This window comes from Lithobates pipiens, unplaced genomic scaffold, assembly GCF_037356315.1.
Source record: "Lithobates pipiens isolate NorthernLeopardFrog02 unplaced genomic scaffold, aLitPip1_a1.2 Scaffold_25, whole genome shotgun sequence".
In the NCBI taxonomy this organism is placed as follows: domain Eukaryota; kingdom Metazoa; phylum Chordata; class Amphibia; order Anura; family Ranidae; genus Lithobates; species Lithobates pipiens.
The window spans coordinates 224,206,409-224,233,556 of NW_027507787.1; the positions used below are offsets into that span (position 1 = coordinate 224,206,409).

A 27,148-nucleotide genomic window follows, 5' to 3' on the forward strand; every position below is an offset into this window, starting at 1 on the left:
ACAGTGCGTGCTTGGCCAATCATGAGCCAGCAATGCACTGCGATGGCACAGTGCATTGTGGGCCGTGAGTGCCACACAAATTTGGCGTGAACGGCCCACAGAGTTCTGGCTTCGCCGAACACCAAGCTCATCCCTATTGGAGAGCAATGTGGCAGAAATCGGACACTGTTGCCGTCTCACACTGGTGGGTTTAGAGACTGATGTGGCAGCTCTGGTATTGTATTGCTATGGTGGTGATCAGACAATGGTTGGCAGCACTGGCATCGGAGTAGACAGCAATCACATCATTTCAAGGTCAATCAGTGGCCCAGTACAATGGATCAGTAATCTGTCCCCAGCGGTGATCTCACTGCACATCAACACGGGCACATGAGGTAGTCAATGAACATTCATGAGTTTGTATGTCATCTGCTTGTACATTGATCCTATGAGGTTTATTAGGATTTGTTACCTGCCTGTATGATCCTTAACCAGTCTTGCTAATTGACAAAACACATTGACTTTAAGGGATCCGCCATCACCAGGCCATATGAGAATACTTGGCCTATGTATTGTATGTTAGATTATCCTGCAGGGTAGTTGATATAAAATGTAAGGTCAAGCAAATGTGAATTTTAACCAAACGGGAATAAAATGATGTTTTAATATGTGCATGCTCTCATTCTGTACCAGTGAAGTCTAATGAAAGTGTAAAAAGAAAAAACGATGTTAAAGTTGTACATTTTAAAAAGTTAAGCAAAGGTGGTTCCTTTCCCCCTCAATTGTCTTTATAGGATTTTATTACCATGTAATCTAAGTACAAGCACACTACCCATCTAGTTAAAACATAGTAAAGAATGGACGACATTTCTCATGTTTAATAATCATGTCAACATTTATTCTTTAGCCATGTACAATTGTTTTTATTTCACATTGCAATCAGAAGACGCTGGCCCTTTAAGCAAATCAGAAAGGCTGCTGCCCAATAGTGATTGGGAACCTTTGCATCTCAGATGTTTTGGAACTACATTTCCCATAATGCTCAACTACACAAGCATCATGGGAAATGTAGGAACATCTGGGATGCCAAGGTTCACTGTCACTGGCCCAATACCACCACAGAATAAAAAATAAAAAGCAAGTTAATAAACAAAAAAAGAAGAAATCAGATGAAGTGATAAAATGAGGTCTCTGGGATGATTGAAGTTCACCTCGGCCTTGCTTGCAAACAAACACTCCAAGTATAGTAGCAAAAGTTGTAGACAACAGCTAAAAAACAAAAGGAGGAAAGGTATAGTGTTAGAGACAAAAGATTTGAAAGTACATTTCCAGCCATATTTGCATTACACCTACTTTTAAATTCGTTAAATGTTGCCATTAATATAGCATAGCTTAGGAAGGTCAACCAGTAATATTTAAAAGCCACCCAACTTTAATTCCTACATGCTCTCCCCACTTTGGTACAGTGTATATTCAGACCCCTCCTAAACATAACAGTTCCTGGACATCTCCATCAACTTATCAAGGATAGGCAAAGTGTAAAAAAGGTTCATTATACCAGATGCTGATGGAAATTGAATAGTGCCAATGTTGGCTTAGCCCTTCTATAGTCTGTATGCAATCTGTTTCCAGCCATAGGGTTTCCATAAATGACCTGCAGAAAGCCAGTATTGACCATTTATAAAGATTCTGAATGGAAGAGAGCATATGGACCAGACACTTGCCAAAAAACCCAACCCTCTGCCCACTCATGCTTTTGTTAAGCTTAGGTGCATTGTCTAAAAGGACAGATCAAAAGATATACCCTTAATTTACCATTGTACCCTTCACAAAGATTTCCTGGAAATATTATGTATGGATGCTTACCAATCTCCCACACCAGTCTTGCCAGAACCTAGCAGTGTTGCTCAGCCAGCCATCTGAATGAAATGGAGGTACCATTAAAAACACAAAGGATAAAAGGCCTCTAAAACAAGTAAACAAACTCCTCTGCAAGGCCCGGCTCACATGGATGTGACAGACATTGTAAAACCACAATATGCATTCCTGGCTGGGCTCTTGAAGAACCAGCAGTGAATCAACCAACATTTTTAAAATCCCTTTAACTGCCCCAGTGTCTCAGATTAAATAGCTGCGCTAATGGGACCAAAGCCTGCAACCAACAGAACATTTGCATTCTTCACTGCATCAGGGTGGGCATAAAATGACCAGCAATGGGGAATCACTGGCATTGTAAACAACCACCACTAGAATGAGCTTCAGAGAGCAAAGTGCGCAGAGAGCAAAGTGCGCAGAGAGCAAAGTGCGCAGAGAGCAAAGTGCGCAGAGAGCAAAGTGCGCAGAGGACAAAGTGCGCAGAGGACAAAGTGCGCAGAGGACAAAGTGCGCAGAGGACAAAGTGCGCAGAGGACAAAGTGCGCAGAGGACAAAGTGCGCAGAGGACAAAGTGCGCAGAGGACAAAGTGCGCAGAGGACAAAGTGCGCAGAGAGCAAAGTGCGCAGAGAGCAAAGTGCGCAGAGAGCAAAGTGCGCAGAGAGCAAAGTGCGCAGAGAGCAAAGTGCGCAGAGAGCAAAGTGCGCAGAGAGCAAAGTGCGCAGAGGACAAAGTGCGCAGAGGACAAAGTGCGCAGAGGACAAAGTGCGCAGAGGACAAAGTGCGCAGAGGACAAAGTGCGCAGAGGACAAAGTGCGCAGAGGACAAAGTGCGCAGAGGACAAAGTGCGCAGAGGACAAAGTGCGCAGAGGACAAAGTGCGCAGAGGACAAAGTGCGCAGAGGACAAAGTGCGCAGAGGACAAAGTGCGCAGAGGACAAAGTGCGCAGAGGACAAAGTGCGCAGAGGACAAAGTGCGCAGAGGACAAAGTGCGCAGAGGACAAAGTGCGCAATCTGTTTAACTGCCTTCGTGGCGCTTCACAGCAAGACCAAACATTTAAACCTATTTATTAGATGGGAATGGCACATGTTAGAACACTTATGCCCTTAAGGGAAAAGGTCTAACACAATACCAAAAAGTCTGACCCAAGAATAAGAGTGTTGATGTTGGCTTGGTCCAAAGTGTTCCTTGACTCTAGTATGGTGCCCTCATACTTTAACCAAAAAACACCATGGAGCATTCCAAATCAACACTCTGTATTCCCAGGAAGAAAGAATGTGCAGTCAAAGAATTCCCCCAGTCGCATCATGAGCTATGATTGAGTCCCTAGACCAACTTCCAAGCCGCACTGCAGCAGAGGGCAAGAAGACTGAACCAGCCCTAGAACTGACCTTCATGAAGAGCTGGGCACTCGCCCTCAATCAAGCAAGGACTGAGACTGGCCCAGTCTCCAAGCCCTCTGCTACAGAGAAGCCCATCGACCAGCCCAGTTTCCCAATCATAGCTCACAATAGGAAAGGCAAGACAGTCTCAGAACGGCAGACCCTTTTACTTGCAGAGAGCAGGGGCTCTCTGGAGACTTTCCCCAAGAGGTTTTAGAGTAAAATAAATGCTCAGCCATCTATCCCCGTCTATGGCAGAAAGAAGCTCCTAGAAACCGATAACCTGCAAGGTAAGCACAAAAGGTGGATTAAAGAGGCCAACAGAGTCTGAAGGAGCAGTGTTGCAGTGCCCCGCCCTGCTCCAACAAAGCTCAACCCACAACCTAGGAGCAAATTTCTACCCAGGGACTTCCAACTGAACAAGTACTTTGCTCTTAGACCCCAACATCTAAGGGTTATGATTTAAAGCTCATAACTTTGCCAACCAAGCTAGACTAGTATCCTAAATTCATTTGTGGGTCCACAGTGTGGCTAACCCAAGCCAAGAGTTCGAACAAAAGCTCAGAACTCTGGTGAAACCTAGCAAACCAAGCTAGACTAGTATCCTAAAATTCATTTGTGGGTCCACAGTGTGGCTAACCCAAGCCAAGAGTTAGAACAAAAGCTCAGAACTCTGGTGAAACCTAGCAAACCAAGCTAGACTAGTATCCTAAATTCATTTGTGGGTCCACAGTGTGGCTAACCCAAGCCAAGAGTTAGAACAAAAGCTCAGAACTCTGGTGAAACCTAGCAAACCAAGCTAGGCCTTCATCCTTAATGAGTTTTGGTACCCACCATCCACAAATGCTGCAGGACAAGAGAAGGGATTCCATCATGCTTGAAGTGTTCAGCCGTCAACTTGAAGTGGTCAAGGCTTCCAATAGAAACCAAGTTGTTAATGTCAACATGTCTACAAAAGATAGAAGTTTGAGGTTAAGGTTAAATATAAAAAGGTTAATAAAGTTTATAAAAGTAATGAAAGGGGCTCACTGACTACCCAAAATTGACCTGCTGTTCTGCTCAACACCTGGCTTCATGTGTTTCAGGTCACCCTCAAGTGGGCAGATCATGAAAGTCTAGAAGTCTCTGCATACTTGTGTAGAATATTAGTAGGACAGCCAAGCAACTGACATTTTCAGGAGAAAACCACAATAGAAGCCTCTATGGCTTCCTATGCCTAGTCCCAAAAACACACAAATAAAACCACCCTAGATAATTCCATACTGGGAGCATAGTGAAGATGTTTTGCTTCACTTTGCTATGGCTTACTGAACAGTACAGGGACTAATGGACTTGTTACCTGGCTAATGTGGCTTTAAAATGTTAATCAAAAAGAAAGCATTCTGCAATTGTCAGAATCTTCTATTTCTCAGGTCACACTCAGTGTTGAGGCCAAAGCACCAGAGAGACAGAACAAACCCACAGACTTGAGCAATGGCAGCCTCCATACTTCATGATTAAGGGAACCCCAGGCAGAAATAAAAAACCCACCCCCACTGAACCCTGGTGCTTGAGCTGCCACAAAAATGCTCTACACCCCACATACCCCAGGCTCCATTTGATGATCTGTGGGCCTGAGACTGGCATAGGTGCACATCTGCTGTCCCCTTCTTGCTGCTGACCCATAAGTGACATCACTCTTCCAGGCCCCACTGACAATTTACCTAGCCGTCAAGGCCAGGAAAGAATGTAATGCAGTGTGATGTGCATTGCTTTACATTCAGTGGAGCACAAGACAACATGCATGGTCTCAGACCCTGGGTGCCTCATTTAAAGAGAAACTTAAAACATAGGCGTTTGTTCCGCCTATGCGATTGGCTTTTGTAAAAAAAAAATTAATTGGGTAACTTTTTTTAAGGCGTTTTTGAACTCAAATTGGGATTTCCTAGTCCCCTGCGGCATTATCGTGTGACAAATTGAGGAACATGTTACACCCATAAGCTTGACTGGCAACTAACTTTATCTCCTACAGAATGGCACGCAGTGAGTGTGGTGTTAAGCTGTACTAAAGCCAAAAAAGCTCACCAATTTTTTCCCAAAGTGGTGGCTGCATTAGTTTAGGTTTTTATTCCTATACAGATTAGTTTTATCAAGACTGAAGTTATAGCTGGCTATTGTAGCAATATATGTTAATGCAATTGAAGCAAACTTTCATACCCATGCAATACGTCTACGCACTTTCTAAAATTACAGTAAATTGACCTTTAGAATCTAGGGCCTGGAATGTGCCCACTGAGAATAAACCATGCCAAATAGTTAGGTATTAGGGGAGAAATTGTTGGTGTCATGGGAGAAATAGTGTCCCATGTTTGTGAGTGAAGAGATACTGCCTCATGGCCTTGAGGCATAATTTCTGCCACTGACAAAGGCAAGCAAAAGGAGCACATCTGGCCCCAGGCTGCAGCGAGACCGCTGGTCTATTGTAACCCACTAGTTTGAGAAACCGCTTCAGGATAGACTTTCTGGTAGTGTTAAAGATGTATATAATACCAGGATTTGGTACCTAAACTCTATCAAAACACCCCGTGGATATCCGTTTGCTCAGCGGGGATCACTCCGTCGATCCCCGCTGAGCAGGGAGATGACCGGTCCGTCTCTGCACACTGCGCAGGGACGGATCTGTCACAGCGCCGCTCTCCCCTATGGGAGATCGGATGACGACGGACCGCAGTGCCCGTCATCACCCGATCCGATCACGGATGGAAAAATAGCTTTTTCCTCCGTTACACTTTTTCGGATCGGAGCGGGTCGGATGTCAGCGGACATGTCACCGCTGACATCCGACGCTCCATAGACCTCTATGGAGCACCCGTTCAGGTCCGCCTGAAAAACTGACAGGCGGGCCTGAACGGGACGTCAGTGTGAAAGAGGCCTTACACTGTCCAATAGATTACTGCATTTATAAGCCAAATTTAACCCATACCTCCAATTTTTCATCTGTTCACCGTTTCCATATTTCACCCTTGATGGGCACCTCACCAGCTACAAAACAAAGGCAGTCATTAGAACCCCATAAAAAAAAAAAAAAAAAAAAAAAAAAAAAACATTTTGCAAGTACGATAAACTTGTTAACTACTTACCAATCTTGCAGTAGACAGTTCAGTCTTTTAAAGAAACACTAGAAAAGCAAAAAAGGTAAAGAGGAAAAAAAAATAAAAAAATAACAAAAACACACACACCACCACCTCCTTATTGCCTCCAATAAAGCCACAAAAAGGTGCATTTCAGTATGGTGACCACAGTTACAGAGGTGAAAGAGCAGCAAATTTAATTAATTAGAGTTCCACTCCAAAGTGGAACTTCCACTTGTACAAAATTAAAAAAGTCAGCAGCTGTAGTATGTGCAGCTGCTGGCTTAAATTTTTTTTGCAGCGGTGGGCAGACTGCTGCTTTAAAACAAGATATTTCAAAATGGCAGTCTCCAAACTTTCTAAAAGGTCAATTTACTGTCCATGAGAATCTAAGGTGGCTGAAATGAGCCCGAGCATAAACCATGCCAGATCTTTAGGCATTATGGGAGAAAAAGTGCCCCAGGTTTGCGAGTGGAAGGAATACTGCCCCAGTGTCAGTAATTATGCCTCAAGGCCCAGATAAGGAAAGCAAAGGATCACATCTGGTCCCAGTGAGACCACTGGTCTATAAGTAACCCAACTAGTTTGAGGAACTGCTTCAGGATAGACTTTCTAGTAGTGTTAATCATGGAAAGGAGGGGGGACCTCCACAGGATTTGGTACCTAAACTATATCAAAACATATTTTCACTTAAAATGTCCTATAGATTGCATTTATAACCCCAATTTGATACATACCTCTAATTTTTCATCTGTTTACAGTGTTGCCATAGTTCACCCTTGAAGGGCACCTCAGCTACAAAATAAGGTAGGCATTAGAACCCCATAAAACAATTTATAAACCATTTTGCAAGCATTTTATATTAAAGCAGAAAAGCTTCATGAGATCTTTGAGTGAAGTTAGCCAATGAAAAGGTTGATGTTTTGCCATTTTGTGGGAATGGCACGCGCTAGACCCTTATCCCTTAAGAGGATAAAGCATCTAACCCAATACCAAAAAGTCTGACCCAAGAATAGCGTGCCAGTGTTGGCCTGGCCAAAGTATCTGTTGACTGTAGCATGGTGCCCTCATGCTCTAACCAAGAAAGACCAAGAACCATTCCAAGACCGACACTATTCCCAGGAAGAAAGGATGTGCAGTCGAAGATGACCCTCCCATTCCCATGATGTCCATGATTGACCTCCTAAACCAGCTTCCAAGCTGCACTGCAGCAGAGGGCAAGAAGACTGAATCGGTCCTAGCCCCGACCTTCACAAAGGACTGGGCACTAGCCCCCCGATCCAGCAAGGACTGAGATTGACCCAGTCTCCAAGCCCTCTGCTACAGAGAAGCCCATCAACTAGCCAGTTAGCCAAACACAGTACAAAATAGGAAGCTCAGACCATTTAAGAACAGCAGACCCTTCACTTCCAGAGAGCGAGACCCAGGGCCCAAGCTCTCTGTAGACTTCCCAAGAGGGATCAGGGAGTTAAAAGCCTAGCAGCCGGCTATAACTTGCAGAAGGATCCAGAGGAGAGCAAAAGAGACGAATCGGGAGTCTCGGTAGGACAGGGCGGGGCAAGCAACACTGCCAAACCGAGCTGCAAGACAAGCTCAGTCATTCAGCCTAGGAGTGCAATCTGAAGAGATATCAAACTGAACTAGGACTCGTCACTCCTAGACCCCAGAACCTGGGGACCACCAACAAGTGGTTAAACCCAAGCCCATGAGTTACGATAACAGTTCATAACTCAATTAGCAGTTTAACACTGGGTCCACATAAATGTGTGGCTAAACCCAACGACAGTGTTTGTATGAGAACCTACCATTTGATGCTGCGGGGCCACAGAGGAAATTCCACGTTGCTTTGAGCTTTTCGTTCCCAGTAGTACCTAAACAAATAAATAAATGGCATCATGCCCACTGAAATCAAATGCTTAGCTCAAAATAGCTACTAGAAACTTATGAGAAATGTGGGCTCTAGCATTGCCGACAACGCTGGCTTCCTAGAGCTCATTATATGCAGATCTTGGATAAAAGCCCCAATCTGCATACTTGACTGGAATTAAACACCAGCATGACAGCCTGGTAACTAGCCTTGTCATATCAAATCATTTCATATACAAATATCGCTTTAGCAAAAATGAAAAGATAATTCATTGAAAAAGGCAAAACAAAGTTGTGCTTTGAGTCATGCGTACACAGCCTTGCAACACAAAGTAATAACCACTGCCACACCTGCATGATATTGCAGCTTAGCCCATTATATTGGTCTGGCCAGTAAGGATGAGCTCAGGCATGTTCATAACCCGCACATGCAGAGCCCGCCAGGAAGTCAGCACTGCACAGAGATAATCACAGGCAGCGAGACATATTCACACTCTACAGCTGAAGAGTTGGAGAAAGGTCTCACTGCCTATGATTAGCACTGTGCAGTGCCAATTTCCTGGCGGACTCTGCACATGTGGGTTATGAACATGCCTGAACTCATCCTTACTGGCCAGCAGCCATCACAGATCCTTCCCCTTATGTCAGTGCTGCCAGTCCTACTTCAGACACCAGGAGGCTCAGGAGGGTGGGAGTCTGGTCATATTTTCATGTTAAGTGGCCGATTAGTTGCTAGGATAAGAGATAGTCCTAGAAACGAGCCACTAGCAACATGAAAAGTTGGCCAGTTTCTGCACCCCATCCAGACCCACTATGTGCCCTGCTGTGTAACATAGGACTATAAAAAAAAAAAAAAAAATGGGGGGCGAGCATGCTTCCCACAAATTCACAATGATGGTGGGGGGGCGCAGAGCATGCATCCCACATTCAAAATGAGGGTGGTGGTGGGGGGGCGCAGAGAGCATGCATCCCACATTCACATCCTTGATGCAAAGCCTGTTTCCATGTGTTCATCTCTAGAGACTCTAGAGATGAACACATGGAAACAGGCTTTGCATCAAGGATAAAGGCTGTGTGGCTCATGTGACAGTTCATCCAGAACTTCTGTGCTTTTGCCCTGTTGATCTCATTGACACTGAGATCTACAATTCTGGTAAGCAGCCCCCCTTCTCACTGGTGGAGGTGATTGCTTGGATTCCCTTTAACACAGAGCATTGTGGGTGTCAATTCCATATTTTCACTTTGGAAGAATCAACACTATCCTTTGGATATTATTTCTGGGACTCTTTCTGATTTTTTTCTCTAAAATTTTTTTATGTTCATTTATTACAACTAATTGGTGGTGTGTCGGTTTATTTTCTTTAATACTGACAATTTATGTGATTTATATATAAGGGATATGTAATTTATGCTAACTATATTATGGGCACTGATTACATTTTTTGTCACATGCATGTTTAAAAGATATTACCCACTAATTTAATTTATTTTCTTAAATTTTTCAAGCTAATTGTTTGTATCCCTTTTTGTCACTATTTTTCCTTGTGATTAGAAATTTTTTTTTGATTTGAGTTTTTTTTAAGCGCAGCTCACTTTTTTCACCTATTCAGTCTATTATCGGAGTATTACAATTAGGGTTGCTGCTTGTAGGGAATTTTATATTTTTTAAACTTTTTTGAATAGCGTGGTTTACTCTTTATATCGTGTTTATGATTCCATATTATAAATAGTAGAGGACAGTCATTAAAGTGATCAGAAAGAGGCTACATCTTCATGCATACAAATCGAAAAATTGGGAAGGAAGTCCGGTAAAAATCAATGAAGACATCTTTGGGTTGATTGCTTTTCTTCGACCTTGCTGGCACACCAACACTGCTAGAAGTTCAGTTGAGCAAACTCATTGAAACGTAGGCAGGAGCTAAAAAAAAAAAGAGGATGAAGGGTTAGAGATGAGACATTGATAAGCAATCCTTAAAGCCCATTTCCACATTGGCAGCTAAATTGTGTGATTTAGGAGGGGCACTGTGGAGACCATTAACGAAGTGGTGGTCAACTTTGACACCGAGGGACTCAAGTGCATATGTATTGCCCATAAACTCTGCTCTGTTGGGACCACAAAGCCCGCAATCAAAAGGGAAATCATTTGCAACTACATTCTACTCTCTTCCAAGGTGGACATTAATTGAGGTTATACCCTGTCCAAACTAACAACTAGCTTCCTGACACCAATACATCCGGTGTGAACTTGCAGACTTATACCAATAAATTAAATTCGGGAAGATTAAACCTATTAGTGTGGGAACGACATGTGTCATACCTTATCCCCTTAAGGGGACAAGGCATCCTGACTCCATATCTTAAGCCTGACCCAAGAATAGGGAGCGTTGATTTTGGCCTGGCTGAAGTGTTTGTTGACTGTAATATAGTGCCCTCATACTCCAACCAAGAAAAACAAAGAACCAATCCAAAGAACACCACTCCGTATTCCCAGGAAGAAAGGATGAACAGTTATAAGAGAATCCGCCATTCCCACTGTAAGCCATAGTTAAACTTCTAGACTAACTGCCAGGATGCACTAGAGCAGCAGACAAGGAGACTGAATACAAACTAGCCTCGGCCTTCTCGAAGGAGTGGGCACTTCTCCCCCAATCCAGCAAAGACTGAGATTGACCCAGTCCCCAAAGCTGCCACTACAGAACAGCCTGGCAACCAGTCCAGATGCCCAACTACAGCTCACAGTAAAAATTTAAGACCGTCTTGCAACAGCTGACCCTTTACTTGCAGAGAGCGGGGGGGCTCCCTGTAGACTTTCCCAATAAAATTCATAAACTCAGCCATAGAATATATTGACTCCCTGTATACTTTTCCCAAAGGGATCAGATTAACATTCTTGCTCAGCCCTGCAGAAACCAAATCCTTGAAACCGATGACCTTCAGGGTAAAGCACAAGCTGTGAGTAAATGAGGCAGAGACTCGGGTGAAGCAGTGTTGCAATGCCCTGCCCTGCTCCATCAAAGCTCCTTAACGCCCCAATAACCCACAACCCAAGGAGGAAGAGACTTCAGACTGAACAAGAAGCTCTGAGCCCAAAACTTAAGAGCTATGATAAAATTCAATGCACCTGCAGAGACTTACAGAGAGCGGGGAGCTCCCTGTAGACTTTCCCAATAAAATTCATAAACTCAGCCATAGACTATAGTGGCTAAAATAGTATAAGCCAATATAAAGCTTTGGGTCCACAAAAAAACTGAGTGGCTAAACCCATGCAGCAAGTTAGGATGAAAGCTCATAACTCTGCTTTAGACCTATCCTACTTGGCTATCTCCTTCCTAACTCAGAGTAACAAAGTAGTACATTCATTTTTGGGTCCACAACATTGAGTGGTTAAACCCAAGCAATGAGTTATGATGAAAAACTCACAACTCAGACAGATGATTGAGCTCTAGATTCTCGCTCTACTTCCTAATCCTGCGTAACCAAGTACATTCATTTTTGGGTCCACAACATTGAGTGGTTAAACCCAAGCAATGAGTTATGATGAAAAACTCACAACTCAGACAGATGATTGAGCTCTAGATTCTCGCTCTACTTCCTAATCCTGCGTAACCAAGTACATTCATTTTTGGGTCCACAACATTGAGTGGTTAAACCCAAGCAATGAGTTATGATGAAAAACTCACAACTCAGACAGATGATTGAGCTCTAGATTCTCGCTCTACTTCCTAATCCTGCGTAACCAAGTACATTCATTTTTGGGTCCACAAAATTGTGTGGCTAACCCAAGCCATGCTACCTACCATTTGCCAGTACTGCAGGAGCAGAAAGGGGATTTCATCTTGCTTTGACTGTTCATGGCCTTCCAACTAGTCATGGAAAAGAAAAAAAATTTACAATGGAGTCATGCCTATATATTCAGAGATAATGAAATCTGAGGTCCAATCTAAACCATGTCATGCAATACAGACTTTCACTGTGAACCCAAAATGCTTGCTGTATGGTTAAACCTGGCTTCAATGTGTTCCAGGGTCACTTAGCCCTGAATCTCTAGAGCCGTTAAAGCAGGAGTCAGTTTACGTTTAACCAGTGGGTTAAATGAAAAAAAAAAAAAAAAAAAAATCAGATTCCTCCATCCAAATGCGGGAAGCCTCCCCGCTCATTTTATTTTGACAGCAGGGAGACTCCCTTGCTGTGAGGCTAGGTTCACACAATGCGATGCGAACAGCGTGATTCTTGTGCGAGTTCCCCCATCGCATGTCTCACAGGCAGGTCACAATTCCCTCTGCGAACCTCTGTGGGTGTCAATACAAAGTTAAAGTGGAAGTAAACTCATGGATTTAAACAGTTAAAAAAATAAAAAAGAAAGCATGCCGGGAATGCCAACTGCACATTGGCTGTGCTCTCAGCCAAACTATCAAACCATCCAATGGCTGGTGTCATAACAAATCACATGTGCAGCACCATATCAGTTGAAGATTAAAACAAACAGAGGCAAAGAAGGCAGCTTCCTTGGCTGAAAACGATAGGGGAGTTTACTTCCACTTTCATGACACCCCCAGTTCGGTTGTCAGTACGCGCTGTGAAATGGTGCAGGAATCAGATCGCATTTGATCCGATTCAATTCCAGTGCGGAGCAAAAAAGGGTCCTGCACCCTTTCGATCCAAATGCGATGCAAATTCAGCCATATATAATCTGTATGGTTGAATTCACATCGCACAGACATCATATGTGATCTGCAATACAGTGCCAAATCGCACGCGGATGTCCAACGCCGAGATCGTGTGAACCCAGCCACAAAATGTACAAATCAGATTTGAATCCTACTGCCTCTGCAGCACTTATCGAGCCGGGATAAACCGACTTCTGTCCAGCCACAGTGGTCACACATTTAATTTGATACATACCTCTCAGTTTACTCTGACAGCATCGTGTTGCCATAATTCAGCCTTGGTGGGCATCTCGCCAGCTACAATATAAAACGTAAGCCTTAGGATCACATGAAAACATAAGCGGTTGATTTTGTATAGAAAAAAGGAAAGGGGTTTATCAGAACATCAATATTAAATACATCAGCAATACTGGTTCAACAATGAAATAGGGGGAAGGCTCGTGCACCTCATCCACACCCCCAGGAGCTCAATCCATGCCAGACACTACCAACCGAACCATAACATCTCACTCTTAGGCACCAGGAACCTGGTCACCACCAGATCGCGTGGTTAAATCCAAGCCCATGAGTCACGAGAAAGGCTCATAACTCAGTTTAGCAATGAAATTAGCAACTCTGGTCCACAAAAACCATGTGGCCAAACTCAAAACTCAAGTAACGATAAAAGTTCATAAACTCGTCCCGTGTTTATAAAAAAAATAAAATAAAAAATAAAAACTTACCATTTGCTGAAGTGGCAGGGCCAAAAGGAAATTCCGTATTGCTTTGGGCTTTTTTTCTCCCGCTAGAAAATTTAAAAAGATCATAAAATGATTACAGTAAGCTTGATCGCGCAACATGCCATTTGCATTTCACAGGAGGTCAGTGCGCAGAGGCCTCAGAAACAGAAGTAGCGTGAGCAGAGACAGCGTGAGCAGAGACAGCGTGAGCAGAGACAGCGTGAGCAGAGACAGCGTGAGCAGAGACCTCATACGCAGGCGCAGCGTGTGTCCCAGCACGCTTGTTGCCGCATGCGTCCCGACTTGTATGTGGCCTGCATACATCCCGACTCGCAAGGGTCAACATGCGCCCGACACAGAGGCCAGTGTTGGGGAAGCTCTCCGCAGACTTCCCCCAAGTGGGATCAGAGTGAAATTCGCCACCTGCATCTCTTTACAGAGAAGGAGCTCCTAGGAACCGGTAACCTTCATGGAATGCTGAACACTGATGTGAATGAAAGCCAACCAAGTTCTCCGCTGTGACAGGGCAGGGCATGCAACACTGTCGACTTTGAACTTGGGGAGGAAGGCTCGCGCACTTCATCCACACCCCCGGGAGCTCAATCCCTGCCAGATGCTTCCAACCGAACCATAACAGCTCACTCCTAGATCCCCAGAACCTGGCCACCTCCTGTGCTTTCTCATCTTACCATTTGCTGAAGCTGCAGGGCCACCAAGGAAATTCCACATTGCTTTGAGCTTTTTTTCCTCCCACTGGAATTTGAAAAAAATATCATAAAATGAACGATGGGGTCAATTTCACCAAAGTCGAATAAACCAAAATAGATACCATAACCCTACCAAGAAATAAGGAATCTAGCATTACCGACCTACCGAAAGATGCTTCCTAAATCCCTTACCTCCCCAGAAAAGTATCCATATTGGGGGAATGCCTAAACCTGCATACTTGTCTGGGGTTAAAGAACAGCATGACGGCAAACTGGTCATCCACCACAATATTCCACGACTGGAGTAAACAGACATAAAACACTCCCGTCCCCTCCGAGGAATTACCCACAACTACAGCCCCACTTAATCCAACCATACAAGAACAGACGTCTGGAGTGAAAATTGGCTGTAGCGGCCATTTATTAACATATAACCAATAAAACACATTCCTTGAACGTGGAGGGGAGGCAACTTGGGGGCGCTCAAGCTGGTGCAGAACTACAAGTCCCATCATGTCTCTTGGAGTCATTTTAAGTGCCAGCAATGCCTCATGGGAAATGTAGTTCCACAACAGCTGGAGGGCCTACCCCTGCTTTAACAGAAACATAATTACAAAGATACCCAGAGAAAATGGAGGCTGGACTGGAGGTAATAGAAGGCATTACAATGACATTTCAAGTAAACTTTTACCAGTATTTTACATATTTAAAATGATAAAACACACAACACAAAAACACACAACACAAAATCAGCCTTTACTACTACTTTAATCTAAAAGATTTATATCTCCCTCCATGTCTGACCCCTAGTTAAAATGCCCATATATCCTACTTCACTATATATTACTTTTACTGTTCTACAGTATAAATGAGCCCCTTATAGTAGCGATTTTCTGCTATAAAAAAGGACTCCATTTTAGTTTTTTGTTTTTTTTAAACACGACAAAAAAAAAAAAAACATGCTGCTGCTACTAATCGTCTTAGGCCTGGTTCAAACCAATGCATTTTTGGTGCTTTTTTTGCAGAAACGCACTACAGTTCATTTATCGCCGTTTCCTATGGGACACGTTCACATATTAGCCAATTAATCAAAATAAAATCAGGCAACTAATCGATTATGAAAATAATCATTCGTTGCAGCCCTACTAAAATGCATACATGGTTTATAGTAGGGCTGAAACTAATAGGGCCATGCTTGCCATCGATCGCCAGCGATCGCCAGCGGCCAAGGGCCATGCTTGCCATCGATCGCCAGCGGCCAGAGCCATGCTTGCCAGCGGCCAAGGGCCATCGATCGCCAGCGGCCAAGGACCATGCTTGCCATCGATCGCCAGCGGCCAAGGGCAATGCTTGCCATCGATCGCCAGCGGCCAAGGGCAATGCTTGCCATCGATCGCCAGCGGCCAAGGGCCATGCTTGCCATCGATCGCCAGCGGCCAAGGGCCATGCTTGCCATCGATCGCCAGCGGCCAAGGGCCAGAGCCATGCTTGCCATCGATCGCCAACGGCCAGAGCCATGCTTGCCATCGATCGCCAGCGGCCAGAGCCATGCTTGCCAGCGGCCAAGGGCCATCGATCGCCAGCGGCCAAGGGCCATCGATCGCCAGCGGCCAAAGGCCATCGATCGCCAGCGGCCAAGGGCCAGAGCCATGCTTGCCATCGATCGCCAGCGGCCAAGGGCCAGAGCCATGCTTGCCATCGATCGCCAGCGGCCAAGGGCCAGAGCCATGCTTGCCATCGATCGCCAGCGGCCAAGGGCCAGAGCCATGCTTGCCATCGATCGCCAGCGGCCAAGGGCCAGAGCCATGCTTGCCATCGATCGCCAGCGGCCAAGGGCCAGAGCCATGCTTGCCATCGATCGCCAGCGGCCAAGGGCCAGAGCCATGCTTGCCATCGATCGCCAGCGGCCAAGGGCCAGAGCCATGCTTGCCATCGATCGCCAGCGGCCAAGGACCAGAGCCATGCTTGCCATCAATAGCCAGCGGCCAAGGGCCAGAGAAATGCTTGCCATGAATAGCCAGCGGCCAAGGGCCAGAGAAATGCTTGCCATCAATAGCCACGGGCCAGATCTATCTATCACCAGTGGCAAAGGGCCAGAGCCATGCTTGCCATCAATCGCCAGTGGCAAAGGGGAGGCATGCTTCCTAGTCACCAGCAGTGGCAAGAGGAATGCATGCTTCCCATTGATCAGCAGTAGATTTTAGCATGGATTCCCCTGGAGTTGAGCTCTGCAGCTTTGTGTTCAGACTTGAACACAAGTCATAGGGAAGATTAGACATTCAGATTGGAACATTTAAACAAAGTGCAGTAAAAATGAATGTAACCCAGAGCTTCTAACTCAACATATCAAACATCACTTACCAAACCAACATGGCAGCAGCAAGCCATGTGCTCCATCTGTAGACCAACAGGGCAGACTGCTCCAAAAGTGGGCGTATTTATATGGAAAGCAGACATTTTTTTTTCCAACTTTATTTGTGACAGCACATACCTGACAAATCTAACAAACTCTCCAAATAAGTTCAAATAACTCTTATTTTCTTTCGCAAGCAGAGTTGGGACTTGTAGCTGTTCCTGGACAGCTGCAGATAAGAGGAAATAAAGTAAAAAGGATAAAAAAATAAAAAATAAACTGCAAACTGCATGGGGGACTAGAAAAGGTCAGCTGACACAGCCATGCCCTCTTCAACTTTAACCCCTGATTGCCCAGATTCAGTGTTGCTTTTGCAAAAAAAAAAAAAATAAATAAAAAAAAAAAGGCAAAATAAAAAAAAAAGAAGAAAAATTTAAATAGAAAAATAAAGAACAAATAAAGAAGAAAAAAGAAAAGAAAAAAAAAGAAGAAAATAAAGAAAAAAAAAAAGTTTGTCCTTTTTATCCGGTAAAAATTCAGCAACCAAATTATACAAATAGTTTCATTCAGTAATGCAGAGTGCGTTATGGGGCCCTGTTGTGAGACGCACATTGCCTTTTTAGTGCGTTTTTTTTTAAATCTGTTGTGTAAAAAAACAAAACAAAAAAAGAAAAAACACATAATGCGTTCTTCATGCTTTTTTTCTCCATGGTGGGGGGGGGGGGGGGGGGGAATGGATATGTGACTCAAAAAGCACGCTCAAAAACAAGTCATGTTGCTTTTTTTTCGTTGCGTTAACATAGTGTCAAGTAATCAAGTATACTACTACAACTATAGTGGAAGATGTATTTTTTTGGTGCGTTTTTCACAAAACGCGCTAAAGACGCAAAGCACACAGGGCTTTTCAAAAGGAGAGCCCACAGGTTCACATCTAATACATAGTATTTAAAGGGGATTGGCACCTCTGGCACACTGGAAAGCTGCCGGAGCTCAGTAAAGGCCTTAAACTTATAGAATTAAGTCATACCGAGGTCTCTATAGTAACATCAAATGTGATTGGTCGGTATGGGTTGGCTGCCAAGCATCCCAGATCACACGGGACAGCCCAGGGATTGTGGATGCGGTTTGAAAAGGTCGGCGTCCTGCAGGGTGTCCGGATTATGGGGTGGCGGTGGGGTGATAGTGTAGGGAATGCAGGGTGCCTGGCACTGTAGCCGAGGTTTAGTTGCAGCTTCAATAAAGAGGCAAAACACCATGATAAGGAAAGCCACCACTGACACTAATGATATGGAGCGTCTTTATATCAGTCACCAACCATATGGTTTATTTTATTTCACATACACCAATAATGGGGCTAATTTCTACTCCCAATGGCACCAGGTGCCAGTCAAGGGGAACGGTTGGTTGTAACATGGGGATGTGATGGGCCTGAGCTCAGGGAACGTGTGCCCCAGGGAATTCTGGGGTCTTTCAGAGGAGTCGGTTGGAAGAGCTGCTGTGGACACTGCACCTCTGGCCATGGACACTAACATTTTGTTGGCCAGGGTCCACAAGCTGGCCCTCCAAGGTCAGGCTGAATGGCTTTTCTGTCTCCTTACACTTGAGATGTCCCACCCTCCACTGCCACCTACAGGGGCCCCCGGATGCTAGGGCCAGCAGACGCACCCATCCTCCTTCCCGTCTGAGCCCCATTCCTTCAAGGCCTTCCTATTCCCCTTCCACCACCCACGTCCCCCTGGAGCTGCTGAGGGCTACTGATCCTGGCTCTCCCCCCCCCCCGCTGCCACCCGCCGCAGAAATTCTCCCCGGCGGGTCCCCCCACCATTTGAACACAGCCCGGGCCGGGGCTCCTCTTGCCCGGCCCGCTCCCAGAGCCCAAGAGTCCTCCGGCGGTCCGTTCGGGCTCCTCTGACTGTCCCTCCACGTGGGTGCCCCACCCCTGCTCACTGCTTGTGGGTGCCGGTTACCGCTGTCCTTGGTTCCCCCCGGGGGATGGGAGGGCCAACCGGAGATTTTCCCGCGGCACCAGACCCCAGGAATGCCAGCCCAGAGCTGCTGCATGAGCCTCACATCCTTCTTCCTCCACGCTACTTGGATCTGCTGGCGTGTCACTGCCAGCGTCTCTGCTTGCGCCCAGCAGGGTTGGAGAGTCAAATTTTGATGCTCTCCACTCTTCCTATGCCAGATCCACTGTGCATCCACATATCCCTGTGGCATGTACATCCCTGCCATCCCCTGTACCCGACTGGGTGGGGGATGGCAGGGATGTACATGACACTCACCCCCTGCAGTGTACCCACCTGGGTGAGGGATGTTAGAGCTGCCCATGCCGCTCACCCCCTGCTGCTGATCCCCACCTTCCCACATCCCCCTGCACCCAGCTCACTGACCTCTGACCATCAGCAGCTACCTGCACCCGGCTGGGCTGGAGCTTCCTTCCAGACGCCTGCTGCCACAGCCTCGCCCCACCATCTCCCTGCGCCCGGCAGGGTGGGAGATTCCCATTGTGGGCATGCCAATGAGACCTTGCCCCTGCCTGCTGCGCGGCAGCTTCCTTGGACATTCGGGAACTGGCTGCAGGGGTTCTGTGCTTATGCCGGGAGTGCTTTGTGAGCATTTTCCAGAGTTAGCTGCACCACTTTTTTGCTACCTTGATCTCATTTGTGGTGCCTACAAAGTGTATGGGGGCCAGTGTTGGTTCCACTACGACACGCAGTTCCATCAAAAAAGTCATCAAGTAAGGAGCTCCGCTTTGATTGCCCGGACGGTAGCCTGTGGTTATAGCTCATGTGCCCCCACAGGCCTTCCTCCTTTCAGTCCCCAGCTTGGCGATCCCTCCGGAGCATCGGCTGCCCCCAAAAAAGGTCTATGCTGGCTATTCAATGAGAGCCACTTGAAGTGGTACACTGTGTGCGGTTTTAAACACGACTGCTCACTTTGCGGGGCTGCTCACCCAGCCAGCCGGTGCTTCCAAAAGGGAAAACAACCTATTTCCCGGCTGGGGCCAAGCCTGAAATTTCTAAACCGCAGGACCCCGGTGATTGTCTCAGAGAAGCTTCCCTGGCTAGACCGGTACTCCATAGCGAAGCCTTGATCTTAAGGGATGGTTTAAACCGTGGTTTTTGGATCCCCTTTACTCCTTCGGATGTGCCGACCATGGCACCCAATTTGAAAACGGGCGTTCAATTGAAGTCTGTGGTGGCCGAGAATCTCCAGAAGGAATTGGACTTGGGGCGCATGGCGGGCTCTTTTGATCTCCCCCCCTTTCCACAACCTGAGTTGTTTCCCCCCTCGGTGTGGTCCCCAAAAGGGCTGAGGGAAAATTCCACCTTATCCACCACTTGCCCTATCCTTCTGGCTCCTCGGTCAATGATGGCATCGACAAGGCGCTCCACTTGATCAGAGTGGCTGGTCCTTCGGCCTTGCTGGCCAAGGCGGACATTGAGTCCGCCTCTTCCCGGTCCACCTGCTGGGATACTATTTTCAGGGAAGCTACTTTTTTGACATGTGCCTTCCCATGGGCTGTGCCATTTCTTGTTATTTTTTTTTTTTACTTTTCAGTAGTTTACTTGAATGGGTAGTTGTCCAGGCAGCTGGTTTGCATTCTGTATTACACCATTTGGATGGCTTCTTCTTTGTGGGCCCAGCTGACAGCAGCAAATGGTTTTCTATCCCGCTGTCAGCTGACAAGACTGAATGCCCTGCGAAGGTTCTGGCCTTCTTGGGTATTGAAATCAACACCATGGAGATGGTTTTCTGGCTGCCCAGTGACAAGCTGGCTAGGCTACTCACCCTGATCTGCTTGGCAAAAGGGGCTAAAAAACTGCAATTAAAACAACTTCATTCTTTGCTGGATCACGTGGTCTTTGCATGCCGCATCATCTGCATGGGGGGGGGGGCTTTCTGTAGATGCCTGCATAGGCCACAAAGGGAGTAGCTGCCCCCCCCACCACCATGTGGGATGACTTGGGGATGTGGCTATCCTTTCTCCAGTCCTACAACGGGCAGTCTTGTTGGTTGCTGGAGGAGGTACCGAACTTACAGCTGGAGCTATACACTGATGAGGCAGGCTCCTGTGGTTTCTGGGCCTTTTTCCAAGGGGAGCGGTCTGCTGGCCGCTCCCCTTGTTGGCTGGCCTCATGGGCCTGCATGGATCTTTTGGGCAACCTCACACTGCTGGAGCTTTTTCTGATTATTGTCACCATTGAGTGTTGGGGGGAAGCAGATGCGTAATCACCAGATGGTTTTCTGGTCCGATAACATGAACGTGATGCAGGTGGTCAGTCAACAGTCTGCCAGATCCCCTCCTGTCATGTCATTGCTGCATTTTTTGGTTTTAAAGTGCCTTCAGTTTGGAACTCCAGCGTTTGGGTAGGTGGGAATCTGGCCCACTACCCTCTCTGCAGTAGTGCGATGGGCATCACGGGAGAGCCGGGAGCCAAGAGAGCAGAGAGATTATTATCTGTCAATTTCCGCCCTCTCTCTGGAGCTGTGTGAAGTTGGCACCCCATGTTTGTAAAACCTGAATAAAAATATACCATTCGTTTGTGCCGAGTTTGTGCTGATTTGTGCCGCAAAAATTAGCGTTTGTGCCGGTTCGGTTTCTGAGATATTAAACATTCAATGTAATGCAAGCCCCGCCCACTTTGCACCCTATGTTCTTGAATTTAAAAAACAAAATGCGCAATTTGTTTGTGCCGTGTTTGTGCTGTTTTTTTTCCCCGCAAAAATAAACGTTTGTGCCGCTTTGGTTGTGGAGATATTGTGCGTTATAGTTGCTAAAACCCCGCACACTTTGCACCCCATGTTCTTGAATGTTAAAAACGAACGCGCCATTCGTTTGTGCCGCAAAAATAAATGTTTGTGCCACTTTGGTTTCTGAGATATTGTGCGTTATAGTTGCTGCAACCCCGCCCACTTTGTACCCCATGTTGCTGAATTTTAAAAACAACCGCGCCATTCGTTTGTGCTACGTATGTGCTGGTTTGTGCTGCAAAAATAAACATTTGTGCCATTTTGGTTGTGGAGATATTGTGAGTTATAGATGCTGAAACCCCATCCCATATTGCTTGCTTAAAAAAAAAAAAAAAAAAAAAAAACGCGGCACAAACGAATGGCGTGTTTGTTTTTAATATTCAGCTGGTTTGTTCGTGGTTTGTGCAGATTTGGTGGATATTGTACATGTTTTACTCCACATGGATCCCCCCCTTCCGATTCTCTAGCGCTGACTGGAAGAACAGACGGAGGAGGAAATCTGGGGAGAGGGAGGGCACAGCTGGCGCTGGCTCTGGCTCTAGTGAGGCAGAGTCAGCTGTCAGGTGGCAGGATGGATCTCAACAGTATTGTCAGGATCTTTCCCGGCTGCATTGCGGCTCTGTGCTGTTAGGATATAGTGGGCCATAGCGTGCCACATGCATATGAATTTTTTTTGTCACGGGAGAACATCCTATATGTCATCTTGTGAACAAAAAAAAAAACTAAGGCCAAAAAAGGTTGGGCCATAGTTCCCTTTTAAACCAGGTCTTAAACAAGCAAAACAGCACTCCAGCAAATTCTCTTATATAAGGCCCTTTTTTTTTTTATTGCTTTTTTGAAAAACATCTATGTCAGTAAACATTCTTTTCCTAACAACCCACATATATTATGCCATGGAATCTAACACCGCCTCCTCTCCAATGCTATAGGACCCCACATAAATTTGAGCTCACCACTAGAGCTTTTTTTGCCCTCCTCACTGAACCTCCTTACTTTTAGGCTCGGTTCACATAGGGGCAACACGACTTTCAACAACTTGGGCACGACTTGGGGTGACTTACAACACGACTTTCAGTCACCCCAGGCCAGGCGACTTTTGTCGTGGCCAATCAGAGAATGATCTCTCAAGGGGGGACTCCACGACAATTTTTTTTTTTTTTTAAACGGCGTGGGTTCCCCCTCCGAGAGCATACCGGGCCCTTAGGTCTGGTATGGATTTTAAGGGGAACCACCTACGCCGAAAAAAATGGCGTGGGGGTCCCCCCCAGATCCATACCAGACCCTTATCCAAGCATGCTACCCGGCCGGCCAGGAAAGGGGTTGGGGATGAGCGAGCGCCCCCCCTTCTGAGCCGTACCAGGCCATGTGCCCCCACCCCAAAGCACCTTGTCCCCATGTTGATGAGTACAAGGGCCTCTTCCCGACAACCCTGGCCATTGGTTGTCGGGGTCTGCGGGCGTGGGGGGGGCTTATCGGAATCCGTGAGCCCCCTTTAATAAGGAGCCCCCAGATCCCGGCCCCCCACCCTATGTGAATGAGTATGGGGTACAATGTACCCCTACCCATTCACCTGTGAAATAAAAATGTACCAAAAAAAAAAAAAAAACACAACAAAGGTTAAAATAGTTTATTGCACGGCTCTGGGGGTCTTCTTCTGTCTGCGGGGGTCTTCTCGCCGGACTCCTAAGCTATCTTCTGCTCTTTTGCTAGCTCTTTCACTAGCGGAGGAGCCCGGCTTTTTGGAAAAAAATTTTCACAGGTGAATGGGTAGGGGTACATTGTACCCCATACTCATTCACATAGGGTGGGGGGCTGGGATCTGGGGGCCCCCTTATTAAAAGGGGTATGGTATGCTCTCAGAGGGGGAACCCAAGCCAATTTTTTTAAATAAATTTGGTGTGGAATTCCCCCTTGAGAGCTGATAATTCTCTGAGAGTCGCCTCCGTATAGACAGAGATCCGACTTGGAGGCGACCTCCATTGAAATCAATGGGTACCAGTTGCCTACCAGTCGGATAGAAGTAGTACAGGAACCTTTTCTGAAGTCGGAGCAACTTCAGTAGTGTGCATTAAGATGGCTCTCATTCACTTACATTGATTTTTACATGTTGTGCGACCTGAGGCGACTAGGGGCGACCTGAAGTCGGATCTGAGTCGCCCCTGTGTGAACCGGCTCTTACGGATGTCCAAAATTGATTGTGGAAGTTGATGCCGGGCAGTTTCAAGATAGCCCAGGACCCAACCATGGGCGGGTGTGTGGCTCCAGGCCCGTGTCCTGTGGTGGGGATGGCCTTCATCTTCAGACTTCTGTCAGGTCTGAAGATTCTCTGTGGCAGCAGTTCTTGTATGTAAAAGCTCCCCGATTTTCCCTCATGTGCCTTGCTGTCTTTTTTTTTTGCTTCTATGGCACCTGGAACTCAAGTGCATCATCCAGGTGGCAGCTCCGGCTCGCTACTGTACATGTGCGATCTTCGGACGAAGCCGAGGCTTGGTTTCGCGCATGCGCTGTGTGGCAGGGGACCCGGCGGCCATGCAGGCACTCTACGGCAGGTCACCACTGCGCAGGCGCAGTCCGGACATGGCAGTGATGTTATTCCGGCGGGGATGTTTGAATCCCTGAGAGCCCTGTCATTACAGTACAGGCAGCTTGCGTCCGATCCTCAGGCCCCAGGTTCCCAGCTCATGGTTAGCTTCAGCCTGGGGCTATGGTAAAAGAGGGAAGGGGGTCTAAGATGCCTTTTAAAAAGGGAAGCTGCACTTCTATTTGTACTCCTTTGTTCCAGGACGTGTGAGTGTTCCTACAATGCTGCAGAATCACATCCTATTCGTCCGTCAGGGTGCCATGGACAGATCACCGCCTCCGTACGGCCAGCCCTTGTGCTCCAGGTATGTGGGGCATGAGAAGGGGTATGACGGCTTCGTGGGCAGCAGCCCGGCATGTAGCTCCTGATCTCATCTACTAGGCGGCCTCCATTAATACCTTTACCTTACACTATTGCAATCTTTGCATCTTTCGATCTTTGGTTTAAGAATCCAGTCGGTTGGTGGGGAGAACTAAACTTATTTTTTATCAGCATACCCACCCGTGTGGTTTGGCTGTCAGGAAAATGGAAAATTTATTATCAAATACTTACAGTAATTTTACTTTCCTGATGGACTCCATGGCAGACGGAGTTCCCACCCTTTGGTGATGAGTTGGCTAATTACGGAACGCAGTCTCTAGTGGTGAGCTCAAATTTATGTGGGGTCCTATAGCATTGGAGAGGAGGCGGTGTTAGATTCCATGGCAGACTATATGTGGGTTGTCAGGAAAAGAATGTTTACTGACATAGATGTTTTTCAAAAAAGCAATAAAAAAAAAAAAAAAAAAAAAAAAAAAAGGGGGACTTATATAAGAGAATTTGCTGGAGTGCTTTTTTGCTTGGTTAAGACCTGGTTTAAAAGAAAACTATGGCCCAACCTTTTTTGGCCTTAGTTTTTTTTTTGTTCACAAGATGACATATATAGTGATGGACGAACTTCCGACGGGACGTTTAGCGAACGCGGACCGCGAACGCGGCCGATCGTTCGCGAAACCGAACGTTCGCGGCGGGCCCCATTGACTTCAATGGGAGGCGAACTTCACAAACCTACAGGTCAAATTTGCAGCCACAAAAGAATTAATAGCTGTGTAAACACATAGTCCCACCACATGGCCAATGACATAACACATGTATGAGGTGAATCTGGGATCGACAACTACAAGCATTCTTTTTTTATATGGGAAAATGTTGTGACAATTCAGGAATGTGGAGCACATGAAGGCAATGGAGGAGAGGGAAGGTCTGGGACCAGGGTAGGCAAAGAAGAGGGTGCAGGAGATGATCACTAGCAGCGTGACATACAGCAATGACACCTGCACCGTGATAGAGTGATCTGACAACAGCACCGTGATAGAGAGCACTGACATCAGCAGCGTGACATACAGCAATGACACCTGCACCGTGATATACAGCACTGACAGCAGCACCTTAAGCAGCCCCAGGAGGAAGTCAGCATAGCACAGGGATGGTGGGAGCACCTCAAAATATGCACAGCAGAGATACAGTCCCAGGAGGAAGTCAGCACAGCACAGGGATGGTGGGAGCCCCTCATAATAAGCAGCCCCAGTAGAAATATGATACCGCTCAACCTCTTCAAAGAGGAGGGTGCGGGCATATAGTACAGTGTGCTTTTTTTGGACAAGGAAGTGAGCCAAATGAAGAAAGAAGGTCTCTGTGCTCGATTAAAAAAATAGTTTATAGACATATACATGGTCTACTGGTCACATGTGTTGAATTCCTCCGAGATCCATGCCTCATTCATTTTTAGAAATGTGAGGTAGTTAACACTGTCGTGAGCTAGGCGAGTACACTTATCGGTCACAATCCCCCCTGCTGCGCTGAAAGTCCTTTCGGACAGGACACTGGATGAGGGGCAAGCCAACAGTTCCATTGCAAATTGGGCAAGCTCTGGCCAGAGGTCTAGCCTGCCCACCCAGTAGTCCAGGGGTTCATCACTCCTCAGAGCGTCCACATCGGCCGTTAACCCGATGTAGTCGGACACCTGACGGTCTAGGCGTTCCCTGATGCTGGATCCGGATGACACCGGTCGATGGGTCGGCTGAAAGAATGACATCATATCCGAAGTCACCAGCACATCTTCAAACCGGCCTCTTCTTGCAGGCGCTGTTGGATTGGTACCCGCAACTCCTTCTCTGGGAGTGGGAATTGCTCCTCTGCCAGCGCACGCAAAAGCAGAATGCAGCATTTCTCGCAGCAAGGCCTGGAAGCGCTGCATTCTGACAGCCCTCTGTGACAGCGGTAACATTTCTGCCATTTTGTGTTTGTACCGGGGGTCTAAGTACGTTGCCACCCAGTACTTGTCCTTGACCCTTATGCTTTTTATTCGGGGGTCCCTATTAAAACACTGGAGCATGAAGGCCCCCATTTGCACTAAAGTGGAAGCGGTGTGGTGGCCTGGCTCCTGCTCATCATCCAGGATAATGTCGTCCTCTTCATTCTCCTCTCCCCATCCACGCACAACAGGGATCCCAGAAAGGTTTAAAGCATGCTCTTCTTGCTCCTCCTCATCCGCCCCTGCACCATCCTCCTCTGACTCCTCTTCAGACTTCTGTTGTTGACTTGTCTCAGAGTAGCCCCCCCTGGGAATTCATCCAGCATTGCGACTTCCTTATCTTCCCGCTCCTGCTCCTCCACAGCTTGATCAATGACGCGCCGCAATGCACGCTCCATAAAGAAGGCATAAGGTACCATGTCACTGATGGTGCCATGGCTGCGACTGACCAGTTTGGTGATCTCCTCAAATGGCCGCAGAAGTCTGCATGCGTCGCGCATGAGCAGCCACTGGCGCGGTGAAAAAACCCCCAGCTCCCCAGAACCGGTTCTTCCGCAGAGTTCATACAGGTAGACGTTAACTGCACGTTTCTGCTGGAGCAGCCTATCAAGCATATAGCAGGTTGAGTTCCATCGCGTCGGGCAATCGCAAATAAGAAGTCTGACCGGCAGATTGTGTCGCCACTGAATGTCAGCAAGGCGAGCCATGGCCGTGTAAGATCTTCTGAAATGGGCTGAGATTTTCCTTGCCTGCCGCAAGATGTCCTGGACCCCAGGGTATTTGACAACGAATCGCTGCACGACCAAGTTTAAGACGTGTGCCATGCATGGCACGTGCGTGATTTTGCCCTGTTTCAATGCGC

The 27,148-nt window shown here is 46.8% G+C and overlaps 2 long non-coding RNA genes across 5 annotated transcripts in view; both read right to left on the reverse strand.

Annotated features, from left to right (window-relative positions):
• Positions 1 to 855: 855 nt before the first annotated feature.
• On the reverse strand, positions 856 to 8,338 carry LOC143930917 (uncharacterized). Of its 2 annotated transcripts, XR_013262845.1 has the most exons (7): positions 8,151 to 8,338; positions 7,083 to 7,140; positions 6,355 to 6,392; positions 6,198 to 6,256; positions 4,070 to 4,184; positions 1,846 to 1,898; positions 856 to 1,248 (listed from the first exon to the last, which is right to left on the reverse strand). It is a non-coding gene; the product is annotated as an uncharacterized LOC143930917 (long non-coding RNA). The 2 variants fall into 2 exon arrangements; XR_013262846.1 differs by lacking the exon at positions 1,846 to 1,898.
• A 1,368-nt stretch (positions 8,339 to 9,706) lies between these two features.
• The window catches only part of LOC143930923 (uncharacterized), a 35,914-nt gene continuing 18,472 nt past the window's right edge, over positions 9,707 to 27,148 (reverse strand). Inside the window, exons 1-5 of one of the 3 annotated variants that reach the window (XR_013262847.1) lie at positions 16,666 to 16,698; positions 14,287 to 14,350; positions 13,601 to 13,662; positions 12,009 to 12,074; positions 9,868 to 10,129 (exon numbers count right to left, since the gene is read on the reverse strand). This is a non-coding gene — a long non-coding RNA (uncharacterized LOC143930923). Of the gene's footprint in view, positions 10,130 to 12,008; positions 12,075 to 13,113; positions 13,176 to 13,600; positions 13,663 to 14,286; positions 14,351 to 16,665; positions 16,705 to 27,148 lie in introns of those variants that run through there. The other 2 variants (XR_013262849.1, XR_013262848.1) reach the window with 2 other exon arrangements.